General features: G+C 36.0%; 1 pseudogene; it reads left to right on the plus strand.

Annotated features, from left to right (window-relative positions):
• The first annotated feature begins 210 nt into the window (after positions 1–210).
• The window catches only part of LOC136377193 (importin subunit alpha-8-like), a 32,025-nt pseudogene continuing 19,170 nt past the window's right edge, over positions 211–13,065 (plus strand).

The following is a 13,065-nucleotide window of genomic DNA, read 5'->3' on the forward strand; positions in this document are numbered from 1 at the left end:
CAGTGCTTTATTCCCAACCTACCCTAGCCATCAGAGGCCCGGTTCAAGCCACACTGTCCCTAAAAGTTTCCCCTTCCATCTGCAGCCGCTGACACTATATTCTGTTGTTCTGTCTTCAGTTCCATTGTTAACATGGTAACCCACACACTGGACCCTGAAAATCTCTCTGTAACTGTCCTGCCTGCAGGTGGTTTACTTCTTCCAGTCAACATGCAGACTTCAGAAGCTCCAGAAGAGAGGCTGAGGAAATTTAAGTATCGAGGCAAAGATGCATCTGTGAGTATGAGGCAACAGTCTCGCTCTCTCAATGACAGTGCAGAAAAAGTCACATGGTTACAATCCATCAAAAATAGAATGGGGGTGAGGGTGTGACAAAGCAAATATAGCAAACTGTTTATTGTGGTTAGGTGAATGAATGTTCATCAAAGAAGTCTTTCAACTTTCTACATGTTAGAAATTTTCATAATAAAATATTGAGAATGAGAAGGACAAGCTCAAGGACTCAGGAGTCGAGCCACTATGGACTCAAATATTTTTTCCCATTCTGTGGATCATCGTTTCACTCTTTTGATAGACTCTTTGAAGCATAAAAGTTTTTAATTTTGAAACAGTCTAATTTGCCTACTTTTTTCTTTGGTTTTATGTGCTTTAGGTATCATATCTAGTAATCTATTGCCTAATCTAAGGTCATAAAGACTTATCCCTTTTTTTTTTTCTAAGAGTTTTATGGTTTTAGCTCTTATAGGTAGGTCATTGGTCCATTTTTAATTAAATCAGTAGGAGTCTCATTTCCTTGTTTTGAATGTGAATATCCATTTGTCCCTACACCATTTGTTTGAAAGACTATTCCTTATTGAATAGTCTTGACACATTGTGAAACATCAATTGATAATAAATATGCTGGTTTATTTGTGGACTCTGAATTCTCTTCCATTGATCTGCATGTTTATCTTATGCTAGTCCAATACCAACTTGATGACTATAGCTTTGTAGATTTTGAAATTGAAAAGCGTGAATCTTCCAACTTTGTTTTTCTTTTTCAAGATTATTTCGGCTAGTCTAGATCCCTTGCAATTCCTTATGAATTTTAGAACTATCTTGTCAATTTCTTCAATAAACTCAGCTCAGCTTTCAGTGGGGATTGCACTGAATCTATAGATTAGTTTGTGGAGTGTTGCCATTTTAAGAGTGCTAAGTCTTTCGATTCATTAACATGGAATAGTTTTTCATTTATTTAGGTCCTCACTAAATTTATTTACAACGTTCAGCATATGTGTTATGTACTTTTATTAAATTTATTTTTAAATATTTTATTCTTTTTGATGCTACTGTAAATAATATTGTTTTCCTAATTTTAATTTTGGATTGTTCATTGCTAGTGCATAAAAATACAATTGGTTTTTGTATGTTAATCCTGCAATCTAGCTGAACCCTATTTATTAGCTCTAATTTTTTGTATATGTAGGATTTTCTACATCCAAGATCATGTCATTTACAAATAGAGATGGTTTTACTTCTTCTTTTCCAATAAGGATGGCATTTATTTATTTATTTTGCCTAATTGGCCTGTCTAAACTTTCAATACTATGTTGAATAAGAGTGGACAGCCTTGTCTTGTTCCTGATCTTAGGGAGAAAGTTTTCAGTCTCTTACCATTAAGTATGATGCTAGCTGTGAGTGTTTTGTAGGTTTTGTAAATCAGTTTAAGGAAGTTCTCTTTTATTCCTAGTTTGTTGAATTTTTTTTTAAATCATGGAAGCATGCTGGATTTTGTAAAATGCTTTTTCTGCATTTGAGGTGATCATATGATTTTATTTTCTCTCTATTCTATGAATTTAATTTACCTTGCATTCCTTTTTTTTTTTTTTTTTTTAAGGTGAGAGGTGGGGAGATAGACTCCTGCATATACCCTGACCAGGATCCACCCAATAACCCCATCAGGGGCTGATGTCTAGCTATTTTATCACCTGAGGCTGATGTGCTCCAGTTGAGCTATCCTCAGCACCTGGGGCCATATTCAGACCAATCAAGCCACTAGCTGTGGGAAGGGAAGAGGAAGAGAAGGGGAAAGGGGAGAGAAGTAGATGGATGCTTCTCCTGTGTGCCCTGACCTGGAATCGAATCTGGGATGTTTATAAACCAGGTCAATGCTTTATCCACTGAGCCACCAGCCAAGGCTCTACCCTTGCATTTTTTAGTTAAATCACAATTGCTCATGATGTATAATCCTGTTCATATATTGCTGCATTTAGTTTCCTAGAATTTGTTAAGGATATTTGCATATGTATTCATGAGAGATATTGGTCTGTACTTTTTCTTGCAATCTCTTTGTTTGTTCTGGTATCAAGGTATGGCCAGATTCATAGAAAGAGCTAGAAAGTTCCCCCATTTTCTATTTTTAAAAAGAGTTTATAAAGATTACTGTTAATTCCTTTTTAAATATTTGGGAAAACTCACCAGTGAAGCCAGTCTGGGCCTAGGCTTCTCTTTGTGGAAGTTTTTTTGTTTTTGTTTTCTTGGCTTTTTTTTAATTAATACTGTAGTTCATTTGTTACAAGTCTATTAAGATTTTCTATTTCTTCTTGAGTCACTTCTGGTAGTTTGTGTATTCCTAAGAATTTGTCTCTTATTCGATAATCTAATGTGTTGGCATATTTTGTTCATCTACTCTCTAATCTTTTTTATTTCTGTGTAGTAATGTTCCCACTTTCATTCTCAACAATAACTCCAGTCTTCTCTTTTTCTCTTGGTCAGGCTAGCTAAAGATTTGTCATTTTTGTTATCTCTTGAACCCACTTTTGGTTTCATTGGTTCCCATCCCCCACTTTTCTGTTCTCTATTTTATTTCCACTCCAGTATTTAATATTTTCTTTCTTCTGCTAGTTTTGGGTTTAGTTTGCTCTTATTTTTCTAGGTTTTTTTAAAGTATAAAGTTATATCATGAATTTGAGACCTTTCTACTTTTCTAATATATGGCTATATATTTTCCTCTTAGCCCTGCTTTAGCTGTAGCATCAGTTTTTATGTTGTGTTTGTTTCATTTGTCTCCAAGTGTTTTCTAATTTCCCTTGTGATTTCTTCTTTGAGTGTGTCACTTAACTTCTACAAAATTGTAAATTTACTAATTTTTCTTCTATTATTGGTTTCTAACTTTATTGTGGTAGAAGAACATACTTTGCATGGTTTCAGACCTTATAAATTTGTTGACCTGTTTTATGTCACATGGTCTATCCTGGAGAACATTCCATGTACCCTTGAAGAGCATGTATATTTTGCTCTTCCTTAGAGTAGATGTCTGTTAGGTCTGGTTGATTTGTAGTGTTGTTCAAGTCTTCTATTAACTTGTTGATATCATAACTAATTGTTCCATCTATTATTGAGTGTGGGGTTTGATGTTTCCAATGGTCATTGTTGAATTCTCTGTTTCTCACTTTAATTCTGTAAGTTTTTGCTGCATATATTTTGGGGGCTTTGATAGGTATGTATATGTTTATAATTATTATTATATATTTTGATAGATGAATTGACTTTATTATAAAATGTCATTGTCTTTAGTAACAACTTTTGTCTTTAAGTTTGTTTTGTCTAATATTACTATACCTACTTTAGCTAACTGTGGTTACTATTTGCATGGCATATTGTTTTCAATCCTTTTATTGTCAACCTGTAGGTGCCTTTGAATCTAGTCTGTCTCTTATAAATACCATTTAGTTGTATCACGATATTTAAATTCCTTCTGTCAATCCTTGCTTTTTATTGGGAGTATTTAATGTATTTACATATGCAATTACTAATAAAAACAAGATTCATGTCTGCCACTTTGCTACTGTCTTTTGTCTTTCTTGTGCCTTTATTTCTTCATTGTTGTCTTATTTTGTGATAAACAGATATTTTCCAGTTTAATATTTTTATTTTCCTGTTGTTTCTTTTGCTATATATTTAATTTTTTTTATTTTAGTTTTTGTCCTCGGGATAGTTAACATCTTTTTTTTTTAAATAAATTTTTATTAATGTTAATGGGATTACATTAATAAATCAGGGTACATATATTCAAAGAAAACATGTCTAGGTTATCTTGTCATTAAATTATGTTGCATACCCCTCACCCAGAGTCAGATTGTCCTCTGTCACCTTTTATCTAGTTTTCTCTGTGCCCCTCCCCCTCCCCCTAACTCTCTCCCTCTTTCCCTCCTGCTTCCTCCCTCCCCCCATCCCTGGTAACCACCACACTTTTGTCCATGTCTCTTAGTCTCATTTTTATGTTCCACCAATGTATGGAATCATGTAGTTCTTGTTTTTTTCTGATTTATTTATTTCACTCCGTATAATGTTATCAACATCCCACCATTTTGCTGTAAATGATCTGATGTCATCATTTCTTATGGCTGAGTAGTATTCCATAGTGTATATGTGCCACATCTTCTTTATCCAGTCTTCTATTGAAGGGCTTTTTGGTTGTTTCCATGTCTTGGCCACTGTGAACAGTGCTGCAATGAACATGGGGCTACATGTGTCTTTACGTATCAATGTTTCTGAGGTTTTGGGGTATATACCCAGTAGAGGGATTGCTGGGTCATAAGGTAGTTCTATTTTCAGTTTTTTTGAGGAACCACCATACTTTCCTCCATAATGGTTGTACTACTTTACAGTCCCAACAACAGTGGATGAGAGTTCCCTTTTCTCCGCAGCCTCTCCAACATTTGCTATTACCCGTCTTGTTGATAATAGCTAATCTAACAGGGGTGAGGTGGTATCTCATTGTAGTTTTGATTTGCATTTCTCTAATAACTAATGAATCAGAGCATCTTTTCATATATCTGTTGGCCATTTGTATTTCTTCCTGGGAGAAGTGTCTGTTCATGTCCTCTTCCCATTTTTTTATTGGATTGTTTGTTTGTTTGTTGTTGAGTTTTATGAGTTCTTTGTAAATTTTGGATATTAGGCCCTTATCTGAGCTGTTGTTTGAAAATAATATTTCCCATTTAGTTGGCTGTCTGTTTATTTTGATATCAGTTTCTCTTGCTGAGCAAAAACTTTTTATCCTGATGTAGTCCCATTCATTTATCTTTGCCTTCACTTCTCTTGCCATTGGAGTCAAGTTCATAAAATGTTCTTTAAAACCCAGGTCAATGAGTTTAGTACCTATGTCTTCTTCTATGTACTTTATTGTTTCAGGTCTTATATTTAGGTCTTTGATCCATTTTGAATTAATTTTAGTACACGGGGACAAGCTGTAGTCGAGCTTCATTCTTTTGCATATGGCTTTCCAGTTTTCCCAACATCATTTGTTGAAGACGCTTTCTTTTCTCCATTGTGTGTTGTTGGCCCCTTTATCAAAGATTATTTGACCATATATATGTGGTTTTAATTCTGGGCTTTCTATTCTGTTCCATTGGTCTGAGTGTCTATTTTTCTGCCAATATCATGCTGTTTTGATTATCGTGGCCTAATAATATAGTTTAAAGTCAGGTATTGTAATGCCCCCAGCTTCATTCTTTTTCCTTAGGATTGCTTTGGCTATTTGGGGTTTTTTATAGTTCCATATAAATCTCATGGTTTTTTGTTCCATTTCTTTAAAAAATGTCATAGGAATTTTGATGGGAATTGCATTAAATTTAAATATTGCTTTGGGTAATATGGCCAGTTTAATTATATTTATTCTTTCTATCCAAGAACAAGGAATATTTTTCCATCTCATTGTGTCTTTTTCTATTTCTCTTAACAATGCCTTGTAGTTTTCGTTATATAGGTCCTTTACATACTTTGTTATGTTTATTCCTAGGGGATTATTTTTTTGAGTTCGTTTTCTAATATTTCATTGTTGGCATATAGAAAGGCTATGGACTTTTGTATGTTAATTTTGCATCCTGTGACCTTACTGTATTGGTTTATTGTTTCTAGTAATCTTTTTGTGGAGTCCTTCAGGTTTTCGATGTATAGGATCATATCATCAGCAAAAAGTGATACCTTTACTTCTTCTTTTCCGATATGGATGCCTTTTATTTCTTTGTCTTGTCTGATTGCTCTGGCCAGAACTTCTAGCACCACGTTAAATAAGAGTGGAGAGAGTGGACAACCCTGTCTTGTTCCTGATTTAAGGTAGAAAGTCCTCAGTTTTATGCCGTTTAAAATGATGTTGGCTGATGGTTTATCATATATGGCCTTTATCATGTTGAGATATTTTCCTTCTATACCCATTTTGTTGAGAATCTTAAACATAAAATTGTGTTGTATTTTATCAAAAGCCTTTTCTGCATCTATTGATAAGATCATGTGGTTTTTGTTCTTTGTTTTGTTGATATGGTGTATTACGTTAACCGTTTTACGTATGTTGAACCATCCTTGAGATTCTGGGATGAATCCCACTTGATCATAATGTATTATTTTTTTAATATGTTGTTGTATTCGATTTGCCAGTATTTTGTTTAGTATTTTAGTATCTGTATTCATTAGAGATATTGGTCTGTAGTTTTCTTTCTTTGTGCCATCCTTGCCAGGTTTCGGTATGAGGGTTATGTTGGCCTCATAAAATGTGTTTGGAAGTATTGCTTCTTCTTCAATTTTTTGGAAGACTTTCAGTAGAATAGAAACCAAGTCTTCTTTGAATGTTTGATAGAATTCACTAGTATAACCGTCTGGGCCTCGACTTTTATTTTTGGGGAGGTTTTTAATAGTTTTTTCTATTTCCTCCCTGCTGATTGGTCTGTTTAGGCTTTCTGCTTCTTCATGACTCAGTCTAGGAAGGTTGTATTGTTCTAGGAATTTATCCATTTCTTCTAGATTATTGTACTTGGTGGCATATAGTTTTTCATAGTATTCTACAATAATTCTTTGTATATCTGTGATGTCCATGGTGATTTCTCCTCTTTCATTTTGGATTTTATTTATTTGAGTCCTGTGCCTTTTTTCCTTGGTGAGTCTTGCCAAGGGTTTGTCAATTTTGTTGATCTTTTCAAAGAACCAGCTCCTTGTTTTATTGATTTTTTCTATAGTTTTTCTGTTCTCTATTTCATTTATTTCTGCTCTGATTTTTATTATCTCCTTTCTTCGGCTGGTTTTGGGTTGTCTTTGTTCTTCTTTTTCTAGTTCCTTAAGGTGTGAAGTTAAGTGGTTTACTTCGGCTCTCTCTTGTTTGTTCATAAAGGCCTGAAGTGATATGAACTTTCCTCTTATTACTGCTTTTGCTGCATCCCAGAGATTCTGATATGTCGTACTGTCATTTTCATTTGTCTGTATATATCTTTTGATCTCTGCGCTTATTTCTTCTTTGACCCATTCATTTTTTAGAAGTATGTTGTTTAGTTTCCACATTTTTGTGGGTTTTTTCCCCCTCTTTTCTGCAGTTGAATTCTAGTTTCAAGGCTTTATGATCAGAAAATATGCTTGGTACAACTTCGGTTTTTCTGAATTTCCTGATACTGTCTTTGTGGCCCAACATATGGTCAATTCTTGAGAATGTTCCATGTACACTAGAGAAAAATGTATACTCTGTCGCTTTGGGATGAAGTGTCCTGTAGATGTCTATCATATCCAGGTGTTCTAGTATTTCGTTTAAGGCCAATATATCTTTATTGATTCTCTGTTTGGATGACCGATCTAGAGCCGTCAGCGGTGTATTGAGGTCTCCAAGTATGATTGTATTTTTGTCAGTTTTTGTTTTAAGGTCAATAAGTAGCTGTCTTATATATTTTGGTGCTCCTTGGTTTGGTGCATATATATTAAGGATTGTTATGTCTTCTTGATTCAGTGTCCCCTTAATCATTATGAAATGACCATTTTTGTCTCTGAGTACTTTTTCTGTCTTGTAGTCAGCATTATTAGATATGAGTATTGCTACACCTGCTTTTTTGGGGGTGTTGTTTGCTTGGAGTATTGTTTTCCAGCCTTTCACTTTGAATTTGTTTTTATCCTTGTTGCTTAGATGTGTTTCTTGTAGGCAGCATACAGTTGGATTTTCTTTTTTAATCCATTCTGCTACTCTATGTCTTTTATTGGTAAGTTTAATCCATTTACATTTAGTGTAATTATTGACACTTGTGGGTTCCCTATTGCCACTTTATAAATTGCTTTCTGTTAGTTTTGTATCTTGTTTGATTCTTCTCTTTTGTTTTTCTATCATTTGTTTTTGTTTGTTTGTATTCCATACTTCTTTACTCTGTTGCTACCTTTTTTAAGTCAAGTGTTTTTGTGGTGGTTTTTTCAAGGGTGGTTACCATTAAGTAATGAAAAGAATACCTACCATATTCATTGTAGTACCCTATCTTATGAGTATTTCTGCGCTTCATCATCCTTTGCTACTGTTAATCTCCATCTTCTCCCCCCTTTTTTTCTTTTGTTGTCACAGTATAAATTTAGTTTTATTGTGTTCTTGGTGGAGCTGTTACTTGTGGTTTTGTTTTGTTTTGTTCTTTGAATCTGGTTGGAAAACCCCCTTTAGTATTTCCTGGAGTGGGGGCTTTCTGATGATAAATTCTCTCACCTTTTCTGTATTTGTGAATGTTTTTATATCTCCTTCGTACTTGAAGAATAGCTTTGATGGGTATAGTATTCATGGCTGAAAGTTCCTCTCTTTCAGAACTTTAAATATTGGGGTCCACTCTCTTCTAGCTTGTAGAGTTTCTGCTGAGAAATCTGATGATAATCTAATGGGCCTTCCTTTATATGTTGTACTTTTCTTTTCCCTGGCTGCCTTGAGAATTTTTTCTTTGTCATTGGTTTGTGTCATCTTCATTATGATGTGCCTTGGAGTGGGTTTGTTGGGGTTAAGAAAACTCGGTGTTCTGTTTGCTTCTTGAATTTGAGGCTTTAGTTCTTTCCACAGGCTTGGGATGTTCTCGTCTATTATTTGTTTGAGTATATTCTCCATTCCATTTTCTTTCTCTTCTCCCTCTGATATACCTATTATTCTTATGTTATTCTTTCTGATGGAGTCAGACAATTCCTGTAGGGCTTTCTCGTTTTTTATTATTTTTGAGTCTCTTTCTTCTTCTCTCTGTTGTGCCTCAAGTTGCTTGTCTTCTATTTCACTAATCCTATCTTCTATCTGGGCTGTTCTATTAGCTAAGCTTCTTACCTAGTTTTTCAGCTTGTGAATTGAGTTTTTAATTTCTGTTTGATTTGTTTTTATAGTTTCAATTTCCTTGGTAATATATATTCTTTGTGATCATTGAGTTGTTTTCTGAGCTCCCTAAATTGCCTTTCTGTGTTTTCTTGTATATCTCTGAGTATTTTTAGGATTTCTATTTTAAATTCTCTGTCATTTAGCTCCAAGGTTTCCAATATGTTAAATCTTTTCTCCATAGGTTTTTCCATATCTATTTGTGTTACCTCTCTATCTTTTGTATCCATAATATTCTATTTCCTTTTTCTTATTGGCATCTGAGGGTGGTCTTGTTGATAGCACTAATTAGGATTAATAAAGAATAAAAAGTAAAAACAAAAAGGAAAAAAGAAAAACACCCCACAAAAAAAAAACAGTAATAATTTATTATTTCCCCCCCTTTTTTTTCTTCTCTTTCCCTCCTCTCCCCTCCTTAGGGAAATACCGTGATGACCTGTGAATTATATTATGCTAAATGGAACAAAAACTGCCTATAACGAAGGGCCTGATTTGGGGTGAAGAGTTCAAGGGGCAAAAAAGGGAGTAGGGACCTACTAAATGCAAACAAAAGGAGAAAATCTTAGACAAGTATAAAATGATTTGCTTGTAAGTGATGGTCGACTAAGAAATATAATGAGAGGGATAAGAGGGAAACAGAAAAAAGGAGGAAAAAATAATAAAGAAGAAAAAAAATAATAAGTAAAAATCTGTTGTATTAAGTGGAGCAAACACTAAATACAATGGAGACCTTGGGTTGGGAGGAATGCTAATGAGTTAAAAAGCAAAGTAAAAAGTACCCAAAATGTCACAAAAACAAACAAACAAAAGAAAACCAAAAACAATAGCAAAAAAAAAAAAAACCCAAAAAAAACTTGAGTCCCAAATTAAATAATTTGTTCGTGAATGAGGATTGAATGGGAGGAAAAGTAAAAGGAGAAAAGAAGAAACGAATAGAAAGGAAAAAATAAGAAAAAGAGAAAAATGAAGGAGGAAAAAAAGGAAAAGAAAAAAAAAAACAAAAGGGGAGAGAGTGAGAGTTAAGGGTTTTGCAGTGTAACCCTAAAGGAGAGTAAGGATGAAGAAAAGAAATAAAATGTAACACTCATGGGTAGTGTAGTTCAAGAAAAGGGAAGCATAAGATGGGCAGAGAATAAAAGGACCGAGGTGGAGGAAATAGAAGTAATAATAATAAAAGCAATAAGATAGAAGAAACAAACAACAACAACGAAAAAATAGTGGAACAAGTTATAAAGTCTGTGGATTTTTCTTGAGTTTGAGAGGTTAACTTCTTCCTTTTTCTTTTCTCTCCCTCTTCCTGGTCGGTGACTCTGTACCCCAGGCTCTGCCCCTGTGTCACGCTTAGGTAAGGATTTGCAGTTGATGGGATTCTATGGCAATGTCATATAATTGGCTTTAGTCTCGTTGGTAGTCAAGGCTTGTTGGCGTTTGCAGGGTCCAACAATGAGAGAGTTTGCTTTCCTGGAGTCTCTCTTCTAGTCTCCCCTTCCTGAATTAGCAGCCTGGTGATCCAGCTATGAGGCTGCCATTGCTTCTGCCTGGGGAGTAAGAGGCTCAAAGAGCTGGGAAATCCCCACTCTATCCCCACTCAGTGCAAGGCTCTGGGTAAGGCTCTGGCAGTCCGAGCCTCCAGCATAATCAGGCAGGGCTGGGAGTCAATTGTTGTCAAGGTGACTGTTCAGCGCCTAGCATTCAGTTGGACCACTCAACCCAGGCTTTCCACATTTTGTAGCCTGTTTTGGCTGGGAAGAAGAGGCACTAGTCGCTGCTTGCTGTATAGATCTTAACATCTGCCAAGTCCCTCTTGTTAGCGTATATCCCTGAATATGAAGGCTCTGTCAATCAGAAGTTGCCCCCGCCCCTTTAGCGAGAGGCACTAAAAAATATCACGCCTCTTGTCTTGGATCGCTGAACTGAGAGAGATCTTATCAATTAGAGCCCTGTGGGTGCGCAGATTTCATGAGTTAAGCTAATTTCAGTGATTGGATCCACAGCTGTGCTCCAGAAAGTATTTCAAGCTGCCCGCGCGCCCCTCCCCCAACGCTTGATTGTTAGCTTGAATGGCTGGGTGAGGTGCCCCGCCCATGGAGAGAATCTCCGGAGTAGGGAAGATAGCTTTGGCGCCCTTCCCACTTGCCTTGCCAGCGGCTTGGGTGCACTGGGCGTGTGGGATAATGGGGCACTCTGGGTGTGTGGGCAAGTGGGGTGTTCTGGGCGTGTGGGCAAGTGGGACATTCAGGGCACACGAGCAAATGGGGTGCTCTGGGCACGCTGGTGGCTGGGGATTCTCACTCGCAGTGCGTGGGCCGCTGGGGACACTCGCGGTGCAAGGGAGCTCGCTCTGAGACCTGACCACGGCACGGGGCACGGGCGTGGTTTCTCACGGCACGCCGGCGGCTGCTCCTCCCCGAGTGTGGGCGGGCAGTTGCACGCGTGGGTTGACTCATCACAGGCGTACTCCCTCCTCGGCTTGAATGAACGTCCGTGCGGTAGTTAGCTTCTTCCACACCCTCAGCTCCGACCCGTCTCTCAGATTCAAGTGATAACAGTCCTTTCGCTTTCAGTGTGTGTGGAACTCCAGAATGCTCCGAGGATAAATTTTTCTGTTTCTAGTTGATAAATTTGTTGAGATTTTGGGGAGATCTGTCGGACGCACTGCTCACGGCGCCATTTCCGTGACATCACTCTGATAGTTAACATCTTAACTCACAATAATCTAGCTTGGAGTAATATCAACCTAATTTTAATAGTGTACAAAATTTACTCCTATATTAGCTTCATTCCCTCCCCACTTCCTTTTGCTCTTATTGTCACACCAGTTACCTCTTTATACATTATATGCCCCTCACTATAGATTTATAATTATTGTTTTATGCAGTTCTTTTACAGCATATACCTTATTTCCCTGTGTATAAGACACACCTTTTTTCGAAAACTTTGAGGTCTAAAAACTGGGTGCGTGTTATACAGTGGTTGTAGTTTTTTTACTTGCATTTCTCACTTTTTCGCGCTTGTTTTTGTGCTCATTGTTGAAGACAGTGACTGTCATCAGACACAGATGATGACAAGGTTGGGAGTTTTGACAGTGATGAGGAGTTATATGAATTTTATGATGAATAAAACTTGAGTTCAATAACTTTATGTAATACATTTCTTTTATCTTGGGCCCCAAAATTAAGGTGTATCTAATACATGGGGAAATACAGTAAAAACAGTTACAATCAAAAATATATTTGTATTTTTATGTCTTTTATATTTACCAATATATATCATTACTGGTGTTATTGATTTCTAAATGTGATTTTAATTATTGTCTACTTTTTAGCACCTAAAGAACTCTTTTTGTACAGTTGATTTGCTAACAATGGATTCTATTTTTGTCTTTGTTTTCAGTCTAGGCATGTCTTAATTTCCTCTTCATTATAGTTTGCTGGATATATAATTCTTGCTTAATAGTCTTTCTTTCAGCATTTAAAATAAGTCAATCTGTTGCTTTCTGGTCTTCATATTTCCTGGTGATAAATCAGCTCTTAATCTTACAGAGCCCTTGGGTGTGATAAGTTGCTTATCTTTTGATGATTTCAAGATTCTCTCTTTGTTTTTTCCCCTTTCTCTCCTCTCCATCCTTTTATGAAATCATACATTGGTATGCTTGATGGTGTTTCACAGATCTACACAGATCTGCCTATTTTCATGTTTATTCTTTTTTATTTATCTTCCTCAAACTGGATAATCTCAATTGACCTATCTTTAAGCTTACTGATTGTTTATTCAAATCTGCCCCTGAGCTCCTTTAGTGAATTTTTTATTTCAGTTATTATACTTTTCAATTTCAGAATTTCTAGTTGGTTCCCATTTGTAATTTCTATCTCTTCATCAATATTCTCTATTTAGTGAGACATCATTCCCATATTTTCCTTTAGTTCTTTAGACATGGTTTTTCTTAC

The sequence above is a fragment of the Saccopteryx leptura genome, chromosome 6 (assembly GCF_036850995.1).
Source record: "Saccopteryx leptura isolate mSacLep1 chromosome 6, mSacLep1_pri_phased_curated, whole genome shotgun sequence".
Lineage (NCBI taxonomy): Eukaryota > Metazoa > Chordata > Mammalia > Chiroptera > Emballonuridae > Saccopteryx > Saccopteryx leptura.